Here is a 15,242-nt window from a genome sequence, read left to right on the forward strand (position 1 = left end):
CAATTAGAATGCAGACTGGGACATCTGGAGGACCAGGGAATCAACACCAACATAGCTGAAAAAAAATCAGATAAAAGAATTAAAAAAAATGAAGAAACCCTAAGAATTATGTGGGACTCTATCAAGAAGGATAACCTGCGGGTGATTGGAGTCCCAGAACAGGGAGGGGGGACAGAAAACACAGAGAAAATAGTTGAAGAACTTCTGACAGAAAACTTCCCTGACATCATGAAAAACGAAAGGATATCTATCCAAGATGCTCATCGAACCCCATTTAAGATTGATCCAAAAAGAAAAACACCAAGACATATTATCATCAAACTCACCAAAACCAAAGATAAACAGAAAATTTTAAAAGCAGCCAGGGAGAAAAGAAAGGTTTCCTTCAAGGGAGAATCAATAAGAATATGTTCTGACTACTCAGCAGAAACCATGCAGGCAAGAAGGGAATGGGACGACATATACAGAACACTGAAGGAGAAGAACTGCCAACCAAGGATCATATATCCAGCAAAACTCTCTCTGAAATATGAAGGCGAAATTAAGATATTTACAGACAAACACAAGTTTAGAGAATTTGCAAAAACCAAACCAAAGCTACAAGAAATACTAAAGGATATTGTTTGGTCAGAGAACCAATAATATCAGATATCAGCACAACACAAGGTCACAAAACAGAACGTCCTGATATCAACTCAAATAGGGAAATCACAAAAACAAACAAATTAAGATTAATTAAAAAAAAATACACATAACAGGGAATCATGGAAGTCAATAGGTAAAAGATCACAATAATCAAAAAGAGGGACTAAATACAGGAGGCATTGAACTGCCATATGGAGAGTGATACAAGGCGATATAGAACAATACAAGTTAGGTTTTTACTTAGAAAAATAGGGGTATATAATGAGGTAACCACAAAAATGTATAACAACTCTATAACTCAAGACAAAAACCAAGAAAAACGTAACGACTCAACTAACATAAAGTCAAACACTATGAAAGTGAGGATCTCACAATTTACTAAGAAAAACGCCTCAGCACAAAAAAGTATGTGGAAAAATGAAATTGTCAACAACACACATAAAAAGGCATCAAAATGACAGCACTAAAAACTTATTTATCTATAATTACCCTGAATGTAAATGGACTAAATGCACCAATAAAGAGACAGAGAGTCACAGACTGGATAAAGAAACACGATCCATCTATATGCTGCCTACAAGAGACACACCTTAGACTTAGAGACACAAACAAACTAAAACTCAAAGGATGGAAAAAAGTATATCAAGCAAACAATAAGCAAAAAAGAAGAGGAGTAGCAATATTAATTTCTGACAAAATAGACTTTAGACTTAAATCCACCACAAAGGATAAAGAAGGACACTATATAATGATAAAAGGGACAATTGATCAGGAAGACATAACCATATTAAATATTTACGCACCCAATGACAGGGCTGCAAGATATATAAATCAAATTTTAACAGAACTGAAAAGCGAGATAGATACCTCCACAATTATAGTAGGAGACTTCAACACACCCCTTTCGGAGAAGGACAGGACATCCAGTAAGAAGCTCAACAGAGACACGGAAGATCTAATTACAACAATCAACCAACTTGACCTCATTGACTTATACAGAACTCTCCACCCAACTGCTGCAAAATATACTTTTTTTTCTAACGCACATGGAACATTCTCTAGAATAGACCACATATTAGGTCATAAAACAAACCTTTGCAGAGTCCAAAACATCGAAATATTACAAAGCATCTTCTCAGACCACAAGGCAATAAAACTAGAGATCAATAACAGAAGAACGAGGGAAAAGAAATCAAATACTTGGAAAATGAACAATACCCTCCTGAAAAAAGACTGGGTTATAGAAGACATCAAGGAGGGAATAAGGAAATTCATAGACAGCAACGAGAATGAAAATACTTCCTATCAAAACCTCTGGGACACAGCAAAAGCAGTGCTCAGAGGTCAATTTATATCAATAAATGCACACATACAAAAAGAAGAAAGAGCCAAAATCAGAGAACTGTCCCTACAACTTGAACAAATAGAAAGTGAGCAACAAAAGAATCCATCAGACACCAGAAGAAAACAAATAATAAAAATTAGAGCTGAACTAAATGAATTAGAGAACAGAAAAACAATTGAAAGAATTAACAAAGCCAAAAGCTGGTTCTTTGAAAAAATTAACAAAATTGATAAACCATTGGCTAGACTGACTAAAGAAATACAGGAAAGGAAACAAATAACCCGAATAAGAAATGAGAAGGACCACATCACAACAGAACCAAATGAAATTAAAAGAATCATTTCAGATTATTATGAAAAATTGTACTCTAACAAATTTGAAAACCTAGAAGAAATGGATGAATTCCTTGAAAAACACTACCTACCTAAACTAACACATTCAGAAGCAGAACAACTAAATAGACCCATAACAAAAAAAGAGATTGAAACGGTAATCAAAAAACTCCCAACAAAAAAAAGTCCTGGCCCGGACAGCTTCACTGCAGAGTTCTACCAAATTTTCAGAGAAGAGTTAACACCACTACTACTAAAGGTATTCCAAAGCATAGAAAATGACGGAATACTACCCAACTCATTCTATGAAGCCACCATCTCCCTGATACCAAAACCAGGTAAAGACATTACAAAAAAAGAAAATTATAGACCTATATCCCTCATGAACATTGATGCAAAAATCCTCAACAAAATTCTAGCCAATAGAATCCAACAACACATCAAAAAAATAATTCACCCTGATCAAGTGGGATTTATACCAGGTATGCAAGGCTGGTTTAATATCAGAAAAACCATTAATGTAATCCATCACATAAATAAAACAAAAGACAAAAACCACATGATCTTATCAATTGATGCAGAAAAGGCATTTGACAAAGTCCAACACCCATTTATGATAAAAACTCTTACCAAAATAGGAATTGAAGGAAAATTCCTCAACATAATAAAGGGCATCTATGCAAAGCCAACAGCCAATATCACTCTAAATGGAGAGAACCTGAAAGCATTTCCCTTGAGAACGGGAACCAGACAAGGATGCCCTTTATCACCGCTCTTATTCAACATCGTGTTGGAAGTCTTAGCCAGGGCAATCAGGCTAGACAAAGAAATAAAAGGTATCCGGATTGGCAAGGAAGAAGTAAAGTTATCACTATTTGCAGATGACATGATTATATACACAGAAAACCCTAAGGAATCCTCCAGAAAACTACTGAAACTAATAGAAGAGTTTGGCAGAGTCTCAGGTTATAAAATAAACATACAAAAATCACTTGGATTCCTCTACATCAACAAAAAGAACACCGAAGAGGAAATAACCAAATCAATACCATTCACGGTAGCCCCCAAGAAGATAGGATACTTAGGAATAAATCTTACCAAGGATGTAAAAGACCTATACAAAGAAAACTACAAAGCTCTACTACAAGAAATTCAAAAGGACATACTTAAGTGGAAAAACTTACCTTGCTCATGGATAGGAAGACTTAACATAGTAAAAATGTCTATTCTACCAAAAGCCATCTATACATTTAACGCACTTCCGATCCAAATTCCAATGTCATATTTTAAGGGGATAGAGAAACAAATCACCAATTTCATATGGAAGGGAAAAAAGCCCCGGATAAGCAAAGCACTACTGAAAAAGAAGAAGAAAGTGGGAGGCCTCACCTTACCTGACTTCAGAACCTATTATACAGCCACAGTAGTCAAAACAGCCTGGTATTGGTACAACAACAGACACATAGACCAATGGAACAGAATTGAGAACCCAGACATAGATCCATCCACGTATGAGCAGCTGATATTTGACAAAGGACCAGTGTCAATTAACTGGGGAAAAGACAGCCTTTTTAACAAATGGTGCTGGCATAACTGGATATCCATTTGCAAAAAAATGAAACAGGACCCATACCTCACACCATGCACAAAAACTAACTCCAAGTGGATCAAAGACCTAAACATAAAGACTAAAACGATAAAGATCATGGAAGAAAAAATTGGGACAACCCTAGGAGCCCTAATACAAGGTATAAACAGAATACAAAACATTACCAAAAATGATGAAGAGAAACCCGATAATTGGGAGCTCCTAAAAATCAAACACCTATGCTCATCTAAAGACTTCACCAAAAGAGTAAAAAGACCACCTACAGATTGGGAAAGAATTTTCAGCTATGACATCTCCGACCAGCGCCTGATCTCTAAAATCTACATGATTCTGTCAAAACTCAACCACAAAAAGACAAACAACCCAATCAAGAAGTGGGCAAAGGATATGAACACACATTTCTCTAAAGAAGATATTCAGGCAGCCAACAGATACATGAGAAAATGCTCTCGATCATTAGCCATTAGAGAAATGCAAATTAAAACTACGATGAGATTCCATCTCACACCAGCAAGGCTGGCATTAATCCAAAAAACACAAAATAATAAATGTTGGAGAGGCTGCGGAGAGATTGGAACTCTCATACACTGCTGGTGGGAATGTAAAATGGTACAACCACTTTGGAAATCTATCTGGCGTTATCTTAAACAGTTAGAAATAGAACTACCATACAACCCAGAAATCCCACTCCTCGGAATATACCCTAGAGATACAAGAGCCTTCATACAAACAGATATATGCACACCCATGTTTATTGCAGCTCTGTTTACAATAGCAAAAAGTTGGAAGCAACCAAGGTGTCCATCAACGGATGAATGGGTAAATAAATTGTGGTATATTCACACAATGGAATACTACGCATCGATAAAGAACAGTGACGAATCTCTGAAACATTTCATAACATGGAGGAACCTGGAAGGCATTATGCTGAGCGAAATGAGTCAGAGGCAAAAGGACAAATACTGTATAAGACCACTATTATAAGATCTTGAGAAATAGTAAACCTGAGAAGAACACATACTTTTGTGGTTACGAGGGGGGGAGGGAGGGAGGGTGGGAGAGGGTTTTTTTATTGATTAATCAGTAGATAAGAACTGCTTTAGGTGAAGGGAAAGACAACACTCAATACATGGAAGGTCAGCTCAATTGGACTGGACCAAAAGCAAAGAAGTTTCCGGGATAAAATGAATGCTTCAAAGCTCAGCGGAGCAAGCGCGGGGGTCTGGGGAACATGGTTTGCGGGGACTTCTAAGTCAATTGGCAAAATAATTCTATTATGAAATCATTCTGCATCCCACTTTGAAATGTGGCGTCTGGGGTCTTAAATGCTAACAAGCAGCCATCTAAGATGCAGCAATTGGTCTCAACCCACCTGGAGCAAAGGAAAATGAAGAACACCAAGCCCACATGACAACTAAGAGCCCAAGAGACAGAAAGGGCCACATGAACCAGAGACCTACATCATCCTGAGACCAGAAGAACTAGTTGGTGCCCGGCCACAATCGATGACTGCCCTGACAGGGAGCTCAGCAGAGGACCCCTGAGGGAGCAGGAGAGCAGTGGGATGCAGACCCCAAATTCTCATAAGAAGACCAAACTTAATGGTCTGACTGAGACTGGAGGAATCCCGGTGGTCATGCTCTCCAGACCTTCTGTTGACACAGGACAGGAACCATCCCTGAAGACAACTCATCAGACATGAAAGGGACTGGTCAGCGGGTGGGAGAGAGACGCTGATGAAGAGTGAGCTAATTATATCAGGTGTACACTTGAGATTGTGTTGGCAACTCTTGTCTGGAGGGGGGATGGGAGGATAGAGAGAGAGGGAAGCCGGCAAAATTGTCAAGAAAGGAGAGACTGAAAGGGCTGACTCAAGACGGGGAGAGTAAGTGGGAGTAGGGAGTGAGATGTATGTAAACTTATATGTGACAGACTGATTGGATTTGTAAACGTTCACTTGAAGCTTAATAAAAGTTATTATAAAAAAAAAAAAAAAAAAAAATTTAAAAAAAAAAAAAAGTAGAATAAATTGTGTTTAATCAGAAGCTATAGATCTTATTAGAATAATATACATATATTAGGATAATTAAAAAGAATTCTTGAAAGAAGTGGAGTAAATAAGAAAGAAAATTTCATCATCTGTTAGCATTGTCTTGGAATGAAGAGGGAGAAATGGAAGCATATGTCTTAGTGTCACCTAGAAAAACAAAATCAGTTATATACACATATGTATACTGAGAGAATTGTATACCTACTTTTAAAATCAGCCAACGGAAACTCTATGAACCACAATAATCCTATCTACAACATTTTGTTCCATTGTGCATGGGGGCTGAGTCCACAGCGGCTAACAACAAAATCTAAATAAGGGTATGAAGGTTACAAAGGTTATGGCATTTATTGTTTCAACAGGCTTCCCATTTTAAGGCTAAGACCTTAGTAGAGGAGGAAAACCCTACGATTTGCAATGGGGGCTTTGAGTGGACAATTCAGAGAAACAAAACTGCTTATTTCACTGAACCCTTGACTTTCTGACATTCCAGAACAACCTTTCTACCTTTACCAGAAATGAAAACTCTCCCCTTGTTTGGAGACACTGTTGACAGATCACATGAGGCAGACGCCTCAAAGATGCCGCTTATTCTCTTCAATATCTGCTTTTCTACACAATTTACAGCTTATAGACCCTTGAACAGGACCAGCATCAGCACAATCTGAGTAGAAAAATGTGTATCCTGAATGAGATGAAAATAACGAACTACATGAAAGAAATGTAAGACCTGCCAAGACCTAGCGAAAACATATTTTAGTAGATCTTAGGTGTTGAACCTGAAGGAGCAGAATGCAAGACTGAAAAGGAAAGGATTTATTAACTTGAGAACATTCACCCTTGTTTCAGGGTTCAGTGACCTGGCAAGGACACCTGGAACCAATTAAAGCACCATGCTGAGATAATTCCTTTGAAGTTTGTACACAATGATTGTTGTTGATATATTGTTGTGAACCATCCAGTCAGTTCTGACTTATAGCAACCCTAGGAACAACAGAACGAAAGACTGTCCAGTTCTGCACCATCCTCACAATCATTGCTATGTTTGAGTGTGTTGTTGCAGCCACTGTGTCAATCATCTCATTGAGGATGCTCCTCTTTTTTGTTGGCCATCTACTTTACCAAGCATGATGCCTGTCTTCAGGGACTGATCCCTCCTAATAACACGGCCAAAGTTACTTGAGAAAAAGTCTCACCAACCTCACTTCTAAGGAGCATTCTGGCTGTACTTCTTCCAAGACAGATTTGTTCACTCTTCTGGCAGTCCACAGTATATTCAATATTCTTTGCTAACACGATAATTCAAATGCATCAATTCTTCTATTTTTCTCATTCATTGTCTAGCTTTCTCGTGCATATGAGGTAATTGAAAATACCATCTCTTAGGTGAGGCACACCTAAATCCTCAAAGTGATATTTTTGCTTTTTTAACACTTTAAAGAGGTCTTTTGCAGCAGATATTCCCAAAGAAATGAATAGTTTGATTTCTTGCCTGCTGCCTCCCTGGGCGTTGGTTGTGGATCCAAGTAAAATGAAATCCTTGACAACTTCAATATTTTCTACATTTTTCATGATACATAATGATAGCCTATAGTAAATGAGATGATGATGCTAGAGTTGCCTTGATAGAGTATTCAGAATTGTCAGAAAACTCAGGGATGTGGGAATATTAGAAGATATTTATTATGGAGGATCAGAGTGTCCACTACCTCACCACCTGTTTCTATTCTTCAGGAGCATCTGTAGGATGCTGTCTTCATTAAGGCAATAAGGAATGCATTGGTGATGTTGGAGGTGGGATGAACAGGCACATTTTTTAAGCTCGGTAGTATATTTCTGTGCAGGCTAGAAGGAACGGATAAAACTGTGCATCCCTTTTACAGAATTTCTGTCATGTTAGAGGCCAAGTGGCAGCACTTAACCATCACAGGAAAAGTAGATATAATTACTGTAATGGGCAGCAAGGTCAGAGTAGCAATCAGGGTGCCATGAACCTTAGGAATCTTTGGGGATGATTGGGAGATCATGGTGTTCCAATAACAGCTGATAGGGTATTATGTAACTTGCAAAATAAGAAAAAGAAGGGGGAAAAAAAAGGGCATGCTGGCAAACAAAAGGCTGATTTCAGGCCACCAAAGTGGAAAATCACAGTTTTTTATCCAGGTTCCAGATACAAGTCCTTTTACAGATCCAACATCCATTGATTGAAAGGAAATACAGATCTCCTTGAGGAATGGCATAGCAATACCACTATTAGTATATAAGATAAACATTCTCCTTGTCTTTTCCTAAGGGTATCCATGACCATTAACTATTTACTGAGTAAAGTAAAATATCCAGAATTTTTGAAGGCTGTTGTGTATAGAATATAAGCTGACACTATAAATAGAGAACTCCAAATTCTATCCGGGACTGCTATTTGAGTGAGGGTGATAGAAGCCAGTTGATATCAGATGTCCTCATCCAAGATCATCCCACATTAGATCCAATGGCTCCTCAGATTTGCCCAATTATCATTTACCTGTTTTTCGAATTCATACATCATAGCAGCTGGCAGAGCCTTCACATTTATATACCTTGTTCCGTGAAGTAAAACCATTAAGATAGGAAAGGCCAAGTGAAAGTCCCTAAAACTGTCCCATCTTTCCTGGAAACCAATATAATTAATATAAAGGAATTAAAAAAAAAAAAGAAAAAAAACTCAGTGCCTTCGAGTCATTTTTACTGTATCCCAAATAGAATGGCAGAAATGAGTGCTACCCTCAAAGTCTAAAAGGAATACAGAAGTAGTACTGTCAATTATAATATCATTTGATTCCCATTGGCCCCTGCTACATCTAAATGGATGATGATGAATGATGATGGATTTCCACAATTTAACTTAGTGGTAGCCTTCAGCTCAGCTGCCAAGCCAATTGTGGTATCTACGAAAAGCCATCAACGTAGTCCTGACGCTTAGTTTCCAGCTATGAATATGGAGAACACTTATTTCAATTTCAATCAATAAAAAGATCAAAAGCAGTTCAGTTTTTCATAGGAAGGACAAAAGTACATATTCAGTGTTCTCAAGACAATTAATTATCTTACTGTCTGTCAAAATAATAGTGTACAGAGGCTTTGATAATATTGATATTGTGCAAAACATAACAATAGTTTTCCACTGAATGGAGTGACATATTAATACCAAATATAATAACTTTTAAACATAGGCCATTGCGAAAGATAAATACAGGTATTTCATAATAATAATGTAGTTAATATATCAAAATAAAAATGAAATACATAAAATAAATATATTTCATTTACTAACAAAAATAAACTCTGATAACAGAGTTCAAAATATACACAGAAACAGAATTATAGGGGAAAAAAGGAAATTTTACAATCATAGTTGGATATTTTAAAAAACCCTCTCAGCAAGAGATAGAGCAACCACACCAAAAATAAGTAAGGGCTTAGATACAATGCACAATACTATCAAGCACATTGACCTAACAGATATTTATAGAGCAAGACAATTATAGAACATGAATTCTTTCCAAGTGAACAGTGTGTTTACCAATATAGACATATGCTGGGCCATAAAACAAGTTTCAAAATATTTGAAATGATTAAAATCATACAGAGTACATTTTAAGACCACAAAAAAATTAAAGAAATCAAATAACAATAAAGTATTCAGTATAGTCCTCAATATTTAAAAATGACACTATACACTCCAAACAATCCATATGACAAAGAAAAAAATCACGAGGAAAATTAAAAAATATTTCTAACAAATGATAATGAAGTAAAACATGTCAAAGTTTTTGGATACAGCTGAAGAAAGGCTTAAAGGGAAATTTAGAGCTTTGATGTTATAGTACAAAAATATAAACATCTAAAATCAATGACCTAAGTTTCCACCTCAGGAAGCCAGGAAAAAAAAAAAAAAAAAAAACTAAATGGAAAAATGAAGGTCAGATCTTAAATCAATGAAATATGCACAATCTAAAGGTTAAAAAGGGAGAAAATTAACAACAATATAATTTGGTTGTTTGAAAAGCAACAATATGATTAAAAGTCTACCAGAATCATCAAGAAATAAAATGAGAGAACACAAATTGACAATATCAGGAATAAAAAGAAAGCAGCTATTACTACAGGTCATAAAGACATTGTGATGGTTATGGTTGTGTGTCAGCTTGATTGGGCCATGATTCTCAGTGGCAATTATGATGCAGTTTGATAGCTATGTAATAGTGTAATCACCTCCATGGTGAGATCTGTTATGATCAGCCAATCAGTTGAAATGGCATTTCCTTGAGGGTGTGGCCTGCATTTTATATAGGTGGACTTTCTGGCAAAGCTCATTGGCTCTTCCTCACTCTGGATCCTGCAGCTGGCTCCTGTTCATACAACCTCATGGTCTTGGGACTTGAGCTAGAAGCTTACCCGCCAATTTTGCATTCATCAGGCCCTGCAGCTACATGCGTCAGGAGAAGCCTCCAGCCTTACCCATGGACTTGGGACTTTCCAGCCTCTACAACCACATGAGCTGTAAGCCACTTCTTTGTTATAAATCTCTATACATACTTATATACTTCACTGATTTTGCTTCTTTAGAGAACCCTTCCTAAGACAGGCATTAAAGGAATGATAATGGAATATCGTGAATAATTTTAACCAACAAATTGGAAAACTTAGATGGAACGGGCATTTAAAAAAAAGTTTTATCAAATCTGACACAAACTGAAATAGAAAACATGATTAGTGATATTTATTTTAAAAATCAATTTCATCATCATAAAACCTTTGAAGAAAGCTCTAGTCCAGGTGATGTCACTGGTGAATTCTATGAAATATTTAAGGAAAAAATGAAGCTAATTTTATAAAACTCTTCCATAAAGGAAACAAAATGGAGCACTTCCCAAATAGCTTTGTAAGTTCAGAAAAATTCATGCTAAAACCTGACAAAGACATTAGAAAAAATAAAATTGCATCTCAAAATCCCTTATGAGCTTAGATGCAAAAATATTTAATGATATATTATCAAATAACCAGTAGTTAGTTGCCCTTGAGTCGATTCTAACTTTGTTAGCCGCCAAGCACATTAACTGCTTACACCACCCAGGGATTCCATATTACCAAGTAGAATCTGGCAGTATATTCCAAAAATAATTCATTATAAGCAAGTGCAGTTTATCCCAGGAACACAAATCAGTTTAATAGTTGAATATCAATCAAGATAATTTCTCACCCTCAGAGTGCAATGGAGAAGAGCCATATGATTATCTGATACAATGCCCACTAAAAAACTGACAAAAACAATCTTTTATGATAAATACTCTCAGCAATCTATTAATGGAAAGGAAATTTCTTACTTTGGGCTCCTACAATAAAAGGAATAAATAAATCAAAATAACAATAGCAACAAAACCTCTACAGCCAATATCATTGTCAATGTTGAAATATTAAATACTTTAACCCAAAAATTAGCACCAAAGCACGAATACCCACTGTCACCACCTCTTCTCAACATTTTGTTGGGGGTTCCAGGCATTGACATAAACGTAACAAATGAAATAAAAAAAAATTTAAATAAGAAATGAATAAGTAAAGCTTTCTCTGTAAATAAATGTTTATGTTGAGAAGCCTAAGAAATCTGCAAAATAATTATTGTTGTTGTAAGGTGCCAACAAGTTGATTTTTGACTCATAGTGACCCAATGTGACAGAGTAGAGCTGCCCTGTAGGGTTTTCTACTCTGTAATCTTTTCAAAACGAGCCCTGGTAGAACAGTAGTTAAGTGCTTGACTGCTAACTGAAAGGTTGGTGGTTCGAATCCACCAGCTGCATCATGGGAGAAAGATACGACAGTCAGCTTTCTTAAAAATTACAGCCATGGAAAACCTATGGGACAGTTCTACTCTGTCCTATAAGACCACTGTGAGTCGGAATCGACTCCACGGCAACAGGTTTGGTTTTGGTTTTATTGTATTTTATACACTAGTAGCAAATTTTTTAAAAAAAATTCTAAAAATCTATTTACAGTAGCATGAAATATATAAAGCAGTTAGGAACATAAAGGCGTGCAATATTTCTACACTCCAAACACAAAATATTAGGGGAAGAAACTCATGACAATCTAAATAAACGGAAAGTGTCTTAGTCATCTAGTGCTGCTATAACAGAAATACTAGAAGTGGATGGCTTTAACAAAGGGAAATTTATTTCTTCACAGTAAAGTAGGCTAAAAGTCCAAATTCAGGGCATCAGCTCCAGAGCAAAGCTTTCTCTCTCTGTGGGTCTTCTCATCAATCTTCCCCTAGGCTAGGAGCTATTCCATGCAGGGACCCCAGGTCCAAGGGACGTGCTCTGCTCCTAGCACTGCTTTCTTGGTGGTATGAGGTCCCCAGCTCTCTGCTTGCTTCCCTTTCCTTTCACCTCTTGAGAGATAAAAGGTGGTGCAGGTCCCACCCCAGGGAAACTCCCTTTATGTTAGATCAAGGTGGTGACCTGAGTAAGGGTGGTGTTAAAATCCCACCCTAATCCTCTTTAGCATGGAATTACAATCACAAAGTAGAGGACAACCACACAATATTGGTAATCATGGCCCAGCCAATTTAATATATATTTTGGGGGGGATACAATTCAATCCATGGTGGAGAGATATACCTTAAATATGTTAGAAGAATCAATATTGTTAAGATAAAAATTACTACAAATTCATCTATTTATTTAATGCCATCTCGATCAAAATCCCAGTACTTTTTTTTTTTTTTGCAGAAGTTGAGAAACTGATTTTGAAATTTATGTGGAAATGCAAAGGACCTAAAATATCCAAAGCAACTTTAATGAAGTAGAACAAAGTTAGAAGATTTACATTACTTGAGTTCAAGATTTACTATAATACCACAGTAATCAAAACAGTGTAGTATATAGGGGGTGTTGGGTGGCCTCTGGTATTTATTTGTCATTTATAAATATATACACTCCTTTTTTACTCTAAAAAAATATAATAATAATGCAGTATAGTATAATGATCAAAGGGAAAAGAATAGAGAAACCAGAAATAGGCCCATATGGTTATTCAATTGCCCATAAAGTGCCAAAACATTCCAATAAAAAAATAAAATTCTGTTCAACAAATGGTGCTCGATAACTGGATGTCCACATAGAAGAATTAAACTCTGACCCACCTTACCTCTCAGCCCGAAACCTATTGCTGTTGAGTCAATTCTGACTCATAGAGACCCTTTAGGACAGAGTAGAACTGCCTCATAAAGTTTCCAAGGAGCACCTGGTGGATTCAAACTGCAGACTTCTTGGTTGTTAGCAGCCGTAGCACCGAACCACTATGCTCCTTGCCTCACACAGGATCATAGACTTACATATCAAACTTTAAACCATAAAGCTTTTAGAAGAAAATGCAGCAGACTATCTTTATGACTATCATCACTGAAAGCAATAACCATAAAAGAAATAAAAAAAGGTAAATAAGGTTTTGCCAAAATTAAAATCATCTGCTACTCAAAAGACATTATTAAGAAAATGAATAGACAAACCATAGATGGTAGAAAATACATGCAATACATACACTTAAGAGAAAAAAAAAATTACACTTAAGAGAAATTGGTACGAAAAGCATATCAAGAACTCCTACAATTAGCAATAAAGAGACAAACCCAATAAAATGGGGAAATGATACAAACAGACACTTCACAAAAGAATCTATACAATGTATGACTGGCCAACATGCACATTAAAAAGTACACGATTAGGTTTAGGGATATTCATTTATAAATTAAAACGTAATACCATTACGCAACCATCTGGATAATTGAGAGGTCAGTGGTCTTTAGTAATGAGGAGTGGCAGATAGTAGCTAGGATGATCTTAGCTGAGAGCTAAAAAGTACACAGAATGTGTTTTTCTGCCTTGTCTCCCTATTAGGTTTAATTTTGGAAATTTTATGTCTTTTTCTTTAGAATTTGTCTCTTCACACATTAAAAGAATATTAGTATAGTCAGAAGGTTTTGTCAGAAATACGTGAATGTTAGCCATCCACCACTCCTGGCTTGGATATATTGATATTCAAACAAAAAATCAATTTTAACAATAACAGGGTCAAAAAAGATCAATTTATACCATGATTTGTGTTTATTATGCTCTTGTCTAAAGTCTGTGTTATTGTTACTTTAGCTCTCCTTAAAATTTATTTCCCATCACTTCTAAAAAGTCAGAAATATAAATAAAACCCTGAAGATTTTGTTTGCATGTGTGTATTTGATCATAGTAGTATTTGCACTGCTATCAAGCTGAGGTGATGTACCTATATCATCTCATTTAGTTCTCACTAAGATACAAATTAGCATCATCTTCTCAGTATTCAAAAATAAGAAAATTGAGGTTTTGAAAGGCTGAGTATCACATCCAAAGTTACATATCTAATGAATGGCAAAACTGGAATTCAAACTAGTCCTTCCGTTTATATAAGTATGTTCCTCATGGTATTTTTGTGGGTGTTGAGAGTGATGGTGGAAACTAGACCCAATTTAAACATCTACAGTGGACTGGTTAAATAAATGATGGCATGGTACAGTAGAATAAAGGACTACGTGACTTAAAATGAAAGTTTAGCAAAAATAAAATAAAAAACAAGTGACAGGAAATGAATATCACAAGATAATAACATTGATTATTTCTAGGAAGGGAATTGGGCCAACCTGGACATGAATGTTATGAAACAAGAAACTTTTCATTTTTTTTTTTTTTTTACTATACATATCGTGGGAAACCCTGGTGGCCTAGTGGTTAAGTGCTATGCTGCGAACCAAAGGGTCGGCAGTTCAAATCCACCAGGCGCTCCTTGGAAACTCTATGGGGCACTTCTACTGTGTCCTATAGGGTCGCTATGAGTCGGAATCGACTTGACGGCACTGGGTTTGGTTTCAGGTTTATACATATCGTGTACCTACATACTTTTATGTATGTTTTATTGTATGAGATTTATGCATTCATTACTATTATGATAATAAAATTACTTTTCAAATAACATAGTCAATTTTATATTTTACTATAAAAAAAGGGAAAAGAGAAATCCTATACTGTCAAAACAGGGCTGCTGGCTCCACCACGTTTCCTCTTCCCATTAAAACACGGTGTATCTAAATGTGCTTCTGTCCCTTGATAAGCTATGAGCTGTTAATACAAGGAGAGAAAAATGGTTCTGCTAACCTAGCCTGACAAGTGGCGCTAAGTATGACAGCAGTCAGGCTGG

This window comes from Elephas maximus, chromosome 6 (assembly GCF_024166365.1).
Source record: "Elephas maximus indicus isolate mEleMax1 chromosome 6, mEleMax1 primary haplotype, whole genome shotgun sequence".
Lineage (NCBI taxonomy): Eukaryota > Metazoa > Chordata > Mammalia > Proboscidea > Elephantidae > Elephas > Elephas maximus.